The sequence below is a fragment of the Ornithorhynchus anatinus genome, chromosome 13 (assembly GCF_004115215.2).
Source record: "Ornithorhynchus anatinus isolate Pmale09 chromosome 13, mOrnAna1.pri.v4, whole genome shotgun sequence".
Lineage (NCBI taxonomy): Eukaryota > Metazoa > Chordata > Mammalia > Monotremata > Ornithorhynchidae > Ornithorhynchus > Ornithorhynchus anatinus.
The window spans coordinates 2,103,350-2,116,279 of NC_041740.1; the positions used below are offsets into that span (position 1 = coordinate 2,103,350).

Consider the following 12,930-nt stretch of genomic DNA (forward strand, 5'->3'; position numbering starts at 1 on the left):
GGAAAAAATAGGGTGCCATCCCACTCCTTCCTTCCTTCCTTCGTTCAGTCGGATTTATTGAGCACTCACTGCGTGCAGAGCACCGTAAAAGCGCCGGGCCAGAGGGACCCCTGCCACGGCCCCCCCATCCCACCCCCAGAAGGAGGCTCGGCAGGTACCCCCAGCTTCTTACCAGCTTCTGCGCCACGATGTTGTAATGGCTGAAGGACTGGAGAAGGGCCACAAAGCACACCTTACAACCGGCTGGAAAAGACATTAGAGTGTCAGGCGAACGTATTTATTGAGCGATTTCCGCGAAGCACTGTACTAAGCACTAGGGCGAGGACGATAAAATAAAACGGGCGCATTCCCTGCCCCTGACGGGCTTAGAGTCTAGTGTCGGCTCCTTGTGGGCAGGGAGTGGGGCGCTTCATCATCATCATGGTGTTTCTTAGGCGTTAACTCCGTGCCAGGCACCGTATCGGTCATGGGTTCAAATCCCGGCTCAGCCGCTTGTCAGCGGCGTGACTTTGGGCAAGTCCCTTCACTGTGCCTCAGTTCCCTCATCTGTAAAATGGGGATGTAGACCGTGAGCCTCACGTGGGACAACCTGACTCCCCTGTATCTATCCCAGCGCTTAGAACAGTGCTCTGCACATAGTAAGCACTTAAATACCAACATTATTATGATTGCCCCAGTGCTTAGAACAGTGCTCGGCACATAGTAAGAGCTTAGCAGGTACCGTATCATTATCATTATTACCGTGATGCAGCCGGGGCCAGAACCGTGGCCAACCTGAGGCCCGATCCAAAATGTCGCCCGGCCCTTCCACGGGGCTGGGGCGGGGGGCGCTGAGGAAGCCCCTCGGCCGGTGATCTGCCGCCTGACCATTTTAAGGTCACCCCCTTCCCCCCGCCCGGTGGTGGGAGGGGACGGGGGACCAGCTCCCCACTGCTTTTCCGACGACCTGCCAGTCACCCAGGGCACTGAGCGCATCACCCCCCAAAAAGCCCACCCACAGCCCACCCGCCGCCCACCCCAAATCCGCCGGTCCGATACCTCGGAGGTAGAAGGAGAGAAAGTGATGGACGAGGAAACTGCCATCCGTCTTGACGTCACAGAGGAGAGTGAGTTTCCCCTGAAAGAGGGCACGGAGAGCGTAAGGAAGGCGGGCAGGAGATGCAGCGCTCGGCAGACTTCAGCTTCTCTACTCACCGAGTGTGGGGATCTGCTGTCTCCCCAGCCGTTTATTATTATTATCATTATTATTCTAAAATTTGTTAGGTGCCTCCACGTGGCCGGGATTCTAATCTGACTCCCAGGCCCCGCCACTTGCCTGCCGCGGGACCTCGAGCAAGTCACTTCGCTTCTCTGTGCCTCCATTTCTTCATCTGCAAGATGGGGACTCGATTCTCGTTCTCCTTCCCCCTTTAGTTCGGCCCTTCCTTCATTCAATCGTATTTATTGAGAGTTTACGGTGTGCAAAGCACTGTACTAAGCGCTTGGGAGAGGACAATTTCGTGGGTGAGCACTGTGGGGGACAGAGGCGATGCCCGGCCCGAGAATCTCGTGTCTACCCTCGTCTGGGAAGTGGCGTGGCTCAGTGGAAAGAGCTTGGAAGTAAGACGTCATGGGTTCGAATGCCGGCTCGGCCACTTGTCAGCTGTGTGACTGTGGGCAAGTCACTTCACTTCTCTGGGCCTCAGTTAACTCATCTGTAAAATGGGGGATGAAGACTGTGAGCCTCACGTGGGACAATCTGAGTACCGTGTATTTCCCCCAGCGCTTGGAACAGTGCTCTGCACATAGTAAGCGCTTAACAAATACCAACATTATTATCTATTATTACCCTAGCGTTTGGTACAATACTTTGCACGTAGTAAGTGCTTAACAAACCCCACTGTGATTCTTCTTCTTCTTATTGAGATAAAAAGCACCCCAGCGCGTGTCCACCACCCCCGTGGCATGAGTTTCCGACCTCAAGAAGTTACACTGGCCCTTTTTACAAATCCAAAAACCTCACTTGGTTCATGGGCATAACATGTAAACTCTTCTCTAGTCAACAAAACCGTTTGGAGCAGGGTACGCGTCTGCCAACCCGGTTGCATTTTACTCTCCCAAGTGCTCAGCACAGTGGTCTGCACATAGTAAGCACTCAATAAACACCACTGATCGATTGATTTTAAAAAAAAAGCTTCCACCCCAACCGAATTGCTAGATCCTGGCGCTTCCCAGTTGAGCAAGGAGAAGCTGCGGGACCTAGCGGGTAGGGCCCGGGTCTGGGAGTCAGAAGGACCTGGGTTCTAATCCTGCCTCCGCCACTCGTCTGCTGGGTGACCTTGGGCGAGTCACTTCACTTCTCTGGGGCTCAGTTCCCTCCTCTGGAAAATGGGGGTGCAGACCGCGAGCCCCACGTGGGACGGGGACCGTGTCCAACCCCAGCGCTTAGTACAGTGTCTGCCACATAGTAAGCGCTTAAGAAGAGCCAGTATTATCATTTTTCTTCTTATTAATAATAATCATCGCAACTCGTCTACTGTGTGCTCTTGGGGAGGTCACGATTTTTTGTGCCTCAGTTCCCTAGGCTGTCAAATGGGGATAATAATAATAATGTTGGTATTTGTTAAGCGCTTCCTATGTGCTTACTTACTATGGGGATTAAGACTGGGAGCCCCATGTGGGACAGGGGCTGTATCCAACGTGATTATTTTACATAGAAGCAGCATGGCGCAGTGGAAAGAGCACGGGCTTTGGAGTCAGGGCTCATGAGTTCAAATCCCGGCTCTGCCACTCGTCAGCTGTGTGACTGTGGGCAAGCCACTTCCCTTCTCTGGGCCTCAGTTCCCTCCTCTGTAAAATGGGGATGAAGACTGTGAACCCCACGTGGGACAACCTAATAATAATAATAATGTTGGTATCTGTTAAGCGCTTACTATGTGCCGAGCACCGTTCTAAGCGCTGGGGTGGACACGGGGGAATCGGGTTGTCCCACGTGGGGCTCACAGTCTTCATCCCCATTTTACAGATGAGGTCACCGAGGCACAGAGAAGTTAAGTGACTTGCCCAAAGTCACACAGCTGACAAGTGGCCGATCGGGGATTCGAACCCATGACCTCTGCCTCCAAAGCCCGTGCTCTTTCCACTGGGCCACGATTCCCCCGTGTCTCCCCCCAGCGCTTAGAACAGTGCTCTGCACATAGTAAGCGCTTAACAAATACCAACATTATTATTATTACATCTCCCCCAGCGCTTAGTACAGTGCCTGTCACCTAGTAAGCGCTTAACAAATGACGTTCACAAGGAGAAGGCTCCAGGAGCCCCTTTTAGGCACGAAAACTACAAATCCCAGCGTGCCCCGCGGGCCCCGCCGCGCGGGATTAAAGGGGCGCGGGCCGCGGGGCCTGCTGGGAGCTGTAGTCCGGGCCGGGCCCCTTGCAGCGCCGTTCCCGCCCGCCCCGCCCCGCCCCGCCCCGCCGGCGGCTTTTACCTCCTCGGGTTTGCCCGGGGCGGCGTCCAGCAAGTTGTTGAGCTCCGGGAACATGGTGGGCTCCGACAGGTTGCCGGCGGGAGGGGGGCGGGGAGGGGCGGCGGGGGCTCGGATGCGGGCCCCGCTACGGCGCCTGACGAGGGACGCAAAGCGTCGGGGAATCGCGTGCGCTCTGGAGGGGGGCCCCGCCCCCTCTGGGGCCGCGCGCGCCGGGATCCCCCGCGCGCGCCGGGATCTCCCCGCGCACGCGCGCGCCCGCCCTGCAAGACCACGTGACCCGCGAGGAGGCCATCATCATTCCAACGACGACGGGATTTGGGAAGCGCTTACTATGTGCACCACACTGTTCTAAGCGCTGGCCCACGTGGGGCTCACAGTCCCCACCCTCCTTTTACCGACATTATGATTTACTGATGAGGTCACTGAGGCCCGGAGAATCATAATAATTATGATAATAATAATAACAATTATAATGATAATGGGATTTGTTAAGCCCTACTACGTGCAAAGCATCGTTCTAAGCGCTGGGGGGGGATACAGGGGGAATCGGGTTGTCCCACGTGTCTCCATCCCCATTTTACAGATGAGGTCACTGAGGCCCAGAGGATAATTATAATGATGATGGGATTTGGTAAGCGCTCACTGTGTGCAAAGCATTGTTCTAAGCACTGGGGGGGGCGGTTACAAGGGGATCGGGGTGTCCCACGTGGGGCTCCCAGTCTCCATCCCCATTTTACAGATGAGGTCACTGAGGCCCAGAGGATAATTATAATGATGATGGGATTTGGTAAGCGCTCACTATGTGCAAAGCATTGTTCTAAGCACTGGGGCGGGGGGGTTACAAGGGGATCGGGGTGTCCCACGTGGGGCTCCCAGTCTCCATCCCCATTTTACAGCCGAGGTCACTGAGGCCCGGTGAAGTGACTTGCCCCAAGTCACACAGCGGACTAGTGGCGGAGGCAGGAATCGAACCCGCGACCTCCCGGCTCCCAAGCTGCTTTAAGCCCGTCGTGGGGCAGGGACTGTCTCTATCTGTTGCCCAATTGTCCATTCCAAGCGCTTAGTACAGTGCTCTGCACATAGTAAGCGCTCAATAAATATTATTGAATGAATGAATGCTTCTAATTATGATCATTTCGGTACTTGTTAAGCGCTTCCCATGTACCAAGCACTGTCCTGTGCGCTGAGATGGATACAAGGTAATCAGGTTGGCCCCGGCCCCTGTCTCATATGGGGTTCCCAGGCTTAATCCCCATTTTTTAACAGATGAGGGAACTGAGGCCCAGAGGAGTGAAGCGACTCGCCCAAGGTCACACAGCAGACAAGTGGTGGAGCCTAGATTAGAACCCACGACTTTCTGAGTCCCGGGGCCTGGGGCTGCTTCGTTTACACCATGCTGCTTCTCTCGTAATAATAACTGTGGTCCTTGTTAGGTGCTTGCTACGTGCCAGGCGCTGTGCTAAGCGCCGGGCTGGGGGGCGACGAGCAAATGGGGTCGGCCCGCGGTCCCTGTCCCCCGTGGGGCTCACGGTCTCAACCCCCATTTTCCAGATGAGAGAACTGAGGCCCAGAGAAGTGAAGTGACTTGCACAAGGACTCTTGGAGAGCCAGGTGACCCGCCCAGGGTCTTCCAACTGTTAATAACCGTGGCTCAGTGGAAAGAGCATGGGCTTTGGAGTCAGAGGTCATGAGTTCGAATCCCAGCTCTGCCACTTGTCAGCTGTGGGACTGTGGGCGAGTCACTTCACTGGGCCTCAGTGACCTCATCTGTAAAATGGGGATTAAGACTGTGAGCCCCACGTGGGACGACCTGATTCCCCCGTGTCTCCCCCAGCGCTTAGAACGGTGCTCGGCACACAGTAAGCGCTTAACAAATACCAACATTATTATTATTAATGAATATAGTATTTGTTAAACGCTTCCCTCTGGGAGGCAACACGGTCTACTGGTTAGAACCCGGGCCCGAGCCTCGGGAGGACCTGAGTTCTAATCCTGGCTGCACCACTCGTCTGCTGTGGGACCGCGGGGAAGTCACTTCACTTCTCTGTGCTTCAGTGACCTCATCTGTAAAATGAGGATTAAGACCGGAAGCCTCCTGCGGGACAGGGCCTGTGTCCTACCTGATTAACTTGTATCTATCCCAGCGTTTAGAACAGTGCCTGGCTCATGGAAAGCGCTTAACGAATACCATTAAAAAAAAAAATCGCATCCCCCCAACCCCTATGCGTCCTTACCCCCCCCCCCCGCCCTTCCCCTATAGCACTTATATACATAGCTTTAATTTTATTACTCTCTCCTAGCTGAAAACTGGGAAGCAGTGTGGCGTAGCGATTAGAGCCCGGGCCTGGGAGTCAGAAGGTCGTGGGTTCTAATCCCGACCCTGCCATTTGCCTGCTGGGTGACCTTGGGCAAGTCGCTTCAATTCTCTGTGCCTCAGTTCCCTCATCGGTAAAATGGGGACGAAGGCTGTGAACCCCACGTGGGACAGGGACCGTGTCCAACCCCATTTGCTCGTATTCATTCAGGAGTATTTACTGAGCGCTCACTATGCGCAGAGCACTGTACTAAGCGCTTGCATCCACCGCAGCGCTCAATACAGTGCCTGGCACACGGTTAAGCGCTAAACCAAGACCGCAATTCTTCTTCTTCTTCTTAATAATTCATTTTAGGGTCTCTCCCAACAGACTGTAAGCTCCTCGGCGGCAGGGACCACGTCCGCTAATTCTGTCGTACTCTCCCAAGCGCTTAGTTCAGTGCTCGGCACACGGAGAGCGCTTAAAGAACCCTACCGCCGGGTGACCGTACGGAATTACGGCTCACGTAACGGTGCAAATGAAATTTAGGAAAAAAAACAAACCCTCACCTCCGGCGGAGACTTTGAAATCCCATCTCCTCCCTCCCCCCGCTTTCACCTTCCCCAAGACGAAGGCCGCCTGAGCGGCGTGGAATGAAGAAACGTGTGGGTCTGTGGAGCTGCATTGCAGTATTTCTCCTCAAGATCCAACCCCGCTGGGCCGGAGGGATCTTCAGTCGATCGATGGCATTCGTTGGGCGCCGACTGTGCGCAGAGCACTCTACCAAGCCCTCGGGAGAGGACAAACAACAGAGTTGGCCGTTCCCCGCCCGCAACGACCTTACGGGCCGAGAAGCAGCGTGGCGGAGCGGCCCGGGAATCTGCCGGCCGTGGGGTCTACTCCCGGCTCCGCGGCCCGTCTCCGTGCCTCGGTGACCCCGTCCGTACAAGGGGGATGGGGGACCGTGACCCGTCTCCGCTCCGGTGCTCGGTACGGGTCCCGGCACCTAGTGAGCGCTTAACGAACTCCACGGTTATTATCGTTGGAGGAATTTGAGGGGACTTCTCTCTCACGTGGCTTCACGGCGTCCTGAGATCTCTCCGCCGGCTCTTCCTCCCTTGAGGTCTGCTCTCTTCCCAGCTGACTGGGAATCCTCTGCGTGGAGCAAGGCCGGCCCCGGGGCTCTAGGCGGAAGGGGGATGAAGATCATCAGCTTCCTAAATCCCACAGGAAAGCTGAAAGCCATCTGCACGGAAAACCCTGTCCCGGTTCGTATATCGGTTTTCCCAGCCACCAGAGGGCAATTCGGCCTCAGCCACGGAGAGGTTACTGGGTGGGGGTTGAGCGACTGGGAGTCCTCTGGATGCCGAGCTCTGTACTGAGCGCTTGAGAGGGTAGAACACAACGGAGTTAGTAGACCACCGGGAGCCTGCAGCCTAGAAGGTTCGGTATCCTCATACGGACACCGAGCGCCTTATCGGCAGCCAACGGCTCGGCCACTTCTGTTGCGTCGCGCTCCCCCGAGCGCTCGGTACAGTGCTCTGCCCGGAGTGAGCGCTCAATAAAGACCAGCGATTGATATCTCGCCAAGCGTTCCCAGGGCGTGATACTGGGAGAGGCGGCGCGGCGGAGAGAGCCCGGGCTTGGGAGTCGGAGGGCGTGGGTTCTAATCCCGGCTCCGCCCCTGGGGAGCCGGGTGACTTTGGGCGAGTCACTTCACTTCTCTGGGCCTCCGTGACCTCACCTGGAAAATGGGGATGGCGACTGGGAGCCCCAAGTGGGACAACCCGATTACCTGGCATCTCCCCCAGCGCTTAGAACGGTGCTTGGCGCCTAGTAAGCGCTTAACACCTGCCTTCGTTATTATTATACAAATTAGGTTGAAAGGCAGAGTCTTTCCTTCCCCTCCAGGAGTTTACAGTCTAAGGGAGATTGATCGGCAGGGGTCAACCAACAGGAAGAAAACGTGTTTTCTTCGGAGGCAGCGGGGGATGAAGAAGCGTCCCAGTTTATGGAGTTCCACTGCAGTAGCTCTTCTCAGGATGAGGATGGTTTTCCATTCTCAAGCCATCCGGGAAGGCAAACCCGTGTTGAGGTCTGGAATGGCATCGGGCTCTTAATCCCTTGCTTAGAGCGGGCAGCTGCTGGTGTTTATTTAAACTAGGCGAGGAGGGTCCTTGGGACAGGGCGGATTTATCTGTGGTCGACTGGTGGACGGGACGCCGAGGTTTTTCCAAGACAAACCCGTGTGATGAGGTGAAACAAGCCGGGGAGGAAGGAAGGCAAGGGAACAACAGATTTTTTTTAAATTCCGATTACGGGAACCAGACGTGTGACCGCGATCACATCGGCGGGCGCTGTATTAATATTGTTATTATTAAACGATACTTCTTAAGCGCTTCCTACATTCCTTAAGCGCCGGGGTAGGTACAAGGTAATCAGGTTGGACCCAGGTCCCGTCCCCCACGGGGCTCACGCTCTTAATCCCCATTTTCCAGGTGAGGTAACCGACACCTAGTAAGCGCTTAACAAATACCAACATTATGATTATTATTATCTGGAAAACGGGGGTTGGTATTTGTCAGGCGCTTACTACGTGCCGAGCACCGTTCTAAGCGCTGGGGTAGTTACGGGGTAATCAGGTCGTCCCACGTGAGGCTCCCAGTTAATCCCCATTTTACAGATGAGGTCACTGAGGCAGAGAAGGGAAGTGACTCGCCCACAGTCACCCAGGTGACAAGTGGCAGAGCCGGGATTCGAACCCGGGAGGCCCGCAGGGGACGGGGACGGTGTCCGGCTCCTCTTGCTTGTATCCACCCGTCACTGGGCGGGGATCGTCCCTCTCTGTTGCCGAACTGTATATTCCAAGGGCTTAGTACAGTGCTCTGCACATAGTAAGCGCTCAATAAATACTACCGAATGACTGAATCCACCCCAGTGCTTAGTCCGGTGCCTGGCACGTAGTAAGCGCTCAACAAACAGTCCGGTGCTCTGCACATAGTAAGCGCTCAATAAATACTACCGAATGACTGAATCCACCCCAGTGCTTAGTCCGGTGCCTGGCACGTAGTAAGCGCCTAACAAATAGTCCGGTGCTCTGCACATAGTAAGTGCTCAATAAATACTATTGGATGAATGTTATCATTATTTTAAAAATACAAATTTAATGTTTCTATTTCATATTATTTAAATATTATTATTATTTAAAGCCTGTGGGGCAGGGACTGATTCCAATCCGATTACCTTGTCTGGCACATAGTAAACCCTTAACGAACGCCATTCAAAAAAAAAAAAGCGGAGGAAAAACCAGCCCTTAGGGAAGTGCGGCTAAAGCCCCCACTTTAAAAGCCTCATTGAAGGCCCACCTCTTCCAAGAAGCCTTCCCTGCCTAAGCCCTCTTTTCCCTTCCTTCCTCCCCCTTCTGCGTCGCCCTGACCTGCTCCCTCGATTCACCCCTCCCTCAGCCCCACAGCCCTCCCGTCCGCAACTCTCGTTCCACTTAGTCCGACTCGTCTCCGCCTCCCCCGATAATAATAATGTCGGTATCTGTTAAGCGCTCACTAGGCGCCGAGCACCGTTCTAAGCGCCGGGGGAGAGCCGGGGTCATCGGGTGGTCCCCCGTGAGGCTCGCAGCCTTCACCCCCGTTATACCGACGAGGGAACTGAGGCACGGAGAATAATAATAATGATGATGTTGGTATCTGTTAAGCGCTCACCAGGCGCCGAGCACCGTTCTAAGCGCCGGGGGAGATACGGGGTCATCAGGGTGTCCCACGTGAGGCTCGCAGTCTCCATCCCCGTTTTCCAGATGAGGGAACTGAGAAGAAGGATAATAATGTTGGTATCTGTTAAGCGCTCACTAGGTGCAGGGCACCGTTCTAAGCGCCGGGGGAGATCCGGGGTCATCGGGTGGTCCCCCCGAGAGGCCCCCGGTCCTCATCCCCATTTGACGGATGAGGGAACCGAGGCCCAGAGAAGCGAAGCGACTCGCCCGCGGTCACCCGGCTGCCACGGGGCAGAGCGGGGATTCGAACCCGTGCCCTCTGGCTCCCCAGCCCGGCCTCTTTCCACTGAGCTACGCTGCTTCTCCAGACTGGACCGTAGACCGGAAGGAAGCTCCTAGCGGGCGGGGAACGTATCCGTTCCCTCGGCTACCGTCCTCTCCCTCTTGCTCCGGGACAGGGCCCCGCACACGGTCAGCGCTCACCGAAGACGACCGAATGACCGCTCTGGCGCCGCTTCCGGGGAGGGGAGGAGGGGAAGTGGAGAAGGATGAGAAGCTGGGAGAGAGCGGGCCAAAGGGCAACAGAGGCCTCATTAAGAGATGCCTCTTACAGCCCCCCAGCCCGGGGCTCAAAAAGGCCCCTTGTCCTGAGGATTTGGCTGCCCCGGCCTGGGTCTCTTTCATGTCCGCCCGGGGTCGGGGCCAGTGCGGCTAGATTGGCGCTTTGCATTTCTATAGCCTTTCAGGCAGAAGACAAGAGGGGGGGACCCCTCCTTCCCCACCCCCAAACACCCCTGGCAGCTCCCACCCTCTCGGGGGGGGTGCCCGCAGATAGGCCCGGGCGGCGCGGACGGGCGCGGGGGGCCGTCCGGCCCGCGATTCCACCCACCGACGGTATCCGAGCCACCGGTTCGGTCGCGGCGCTCGCGTCCGTCGCCGTGAGTCGTCTGTTCGTCTGAATAACGTATGCTCCGTCGGTCGATATGCTTATCTGTATGCATTCGTTCGTTCAAACGCACAGGCGGTTTGTTTACGCAACAGACATCTATAGAAGTGAGCGCGTCGTGGGCAGGGAACGTGTCTCCCAAACCCTCTCCCGAGCGCTCGGCACGGTGCTCCGCACCAACACGATCGACCGAATTGAATCCCCCCGACGGACCCAACGACCGACTCCGCCGTACTGTACTCCCTGAAGGGCGCAGCACGGTGGTCTGCGCACACCGAGCGCTCGATAAAGCACCATCGCCGGAAAGAAAGCCCGCTGACCGACTCGAGGACCGACTCCGTTGTTCTGCACCCTCTGAGGCGCCCGGTACGGCGGTCCGCGCACGGCGAGCGCTCGATAAATACCATCGATGACGACGTAGGGGTGGTCGGGCGGCGTCAGGGCCCCGGGTGGGCGCGTGGCCGACAGAAACGGCATTTCCGTGCTGGGCAGCCTGGCCCCGCGGAATGATCCCTGAGAGTCAGAGGATCCGGGTTCTAATCCCCGCTCCGCCGCCCGCTTCCCTTTCCTGGGCTCTGTTGTCCTCAGCTGCCAAATGGGGCTTCAGCACTTGTTCCCCCTCCCGTGAGTCCCGCGTGGGACGGGCTCGCGTCCGCCCCGGTCAGCCCCCATCTCCCCCAGCGCTTAGGACGGCGCCTGGCCCGTCGTGAGCGCTTAACAGATGCCGCGATGATAACGGGCGAAGGGGCGCGGGGGCACAGGCGACCCAGAGGCGGGGGTGAGGAGGAAGCGTGGGAGCCTAGCTCGCCCCTTGCCCCCCGGCTGACCCCGCATCCCTTCAGATGCGGGGGTCCGGGCGGGGGGGGGGTCCCCTCTGACGTCGGTCCTGCCTCTCGGAGAGGCAGGCCCTGGCCCTGGGGTTCTCGAAAGCACGAGGCGACCTGGAAAGGGAGCCGAAGAGGAGGCCGCGGGGAGGGAGGGAGGCCCGGATCGGGCGGGGACGGGGGGACGGGGCCGGGGGGAAGCTGGCAGCCCCGTCCGCTCCCTCTGTCGCCCCGCCGTCCGGGGCTCGGCCGGCCAATGGGAACGAGGGCCCGAGAAGAAAGGACTCCTTGTCCCTCGGTTCACGGCCCTAATCCTCTTACGTGTCTGAGGCGGAAAAGCCGGAGCCGGCGCGGGCAGGGCGGGCCTCATTTGTATGCCGGCTCTCGGGCTCCCATTTTTCATCCCCGCCCGCTAGGACGGGTCACACCTCCGGACAGAGGGCGGACCCCCATCCCGCCGGGACCCTCCCCGCCGAGGCGGGCTCCCCCATTCTGACGGCCCTCCGGGGCCTCTCCACGGGAAAGGGGTCCGACGTCCAACGGGGGGACGCGGGGCCGGGGTCTCGACGACCGGGGGGTTCCTCGGCTTCCCGTCCGCCCGGCAGGCTGCGTTTCCCGTCTCGCCGTTACGGTGCTCGGGGAGGGCCTGCGCCGTGCCCGGCGCCGTGCTGAGCTCTGAGTACCCGTTAATCGGGGTGGGCACGGTCCACGTGACAGGCTTAATAGCCATTTTCCAGATGAGCGGGACCGAGGCCCAGAGAAGTGAAGTGACTGGCCCGAGGTCACGCGGCAGACAGGCGGCGGAGCGGCATTAGGACCCGGCTCCTCCGGCCTCCCAGCTCTACCCACTGGGCCCGGCTGCTTCTCCGAGGCCATCGCCCCTCCTCTGCCCCCAAGCCCAGACCCTCTCGCTCCCTGGGGTATTCGCATTTGGACTTGGCTTTATTATTTTTCATTACGGTTTCTGTTAAGCGTCTGCTACGTGCGAGGAACCGGACTGAGCGCCGGGGTGGATGCCAGCAGATCGGGTCGGACGCAGTCCCCGTCCCACGTGGGGCTCACTGCCTCGAGCCCCGTCGTGCAGGGGAGGTCACCGAGGCACAGGGAAATGGAGTGACTCGCCCAAGGCTACGCAGCAGACAGGCGGCGGGGCCGGGATTAGAACCCGTGACCTTCCGACCCCCAGGCCGGTGCTCTATCCACGACGCCCCGCTGCTTCCCCCGTCGATCCCCGAGGCCGTTGTTCGGGAGGGAGTCGGAGAAGCAGCGTGGCCCAGTGGAAACGGCCGGGGCCTGGAAGTCAGAGGATCCGGGTCCTAATCCCGGCTCCGCCACGTGCTGGCCGTGTGACCTTCGGCGGGTCGCTTCGCTTCTCTGTCCCTCGGTTTCCTCCCCTGGAAAATGGGGAGCCAATCCTTGTTCCCCCTTCTCTTTAGGCTGTGAGCCCCACGGCGGGGCAGGAACTCTGTCCAACCTGATCGTCTAGCCCAGGGCCTGACACGCAGGAGCCGCGTAACAGATACCGTAATAATAATAATAATAATAATAATAATGATATCGACGGCGAATACCTCTTGTAGGGCAGCGGGGGGAGCGGGGAAATCCCTCCCCTCTCTCACCTCGGCTTCTTTCAGGCCCTTCGAAGGCGGGATCAGCGCGTCCGGGGCTTGGCAGGC

General features: G+C 57.9%; 1 non-coding gene across 1 annotated transcript; it reads right to left on the reverse strand.

Annotated features, from left to right (window-relative positions):
- Positions 1-176: 176 nt before the first annotated feature.
- Positions 177-3,568, reverse strand: LOC100089288. The gene is made up of 3 exons (XR_005660719.1): positions 3,467-3,568; positions 1,039-1,117; positions 177-243 (listed from the first exon to the last, which is right to left on the reverse strand). It is a non-coding gene; the product is annotated as an uncharacterized LOC100089288 (transcript).
- Positions 3,569-12,930: the final 9,362 nt, after the last annotated feature.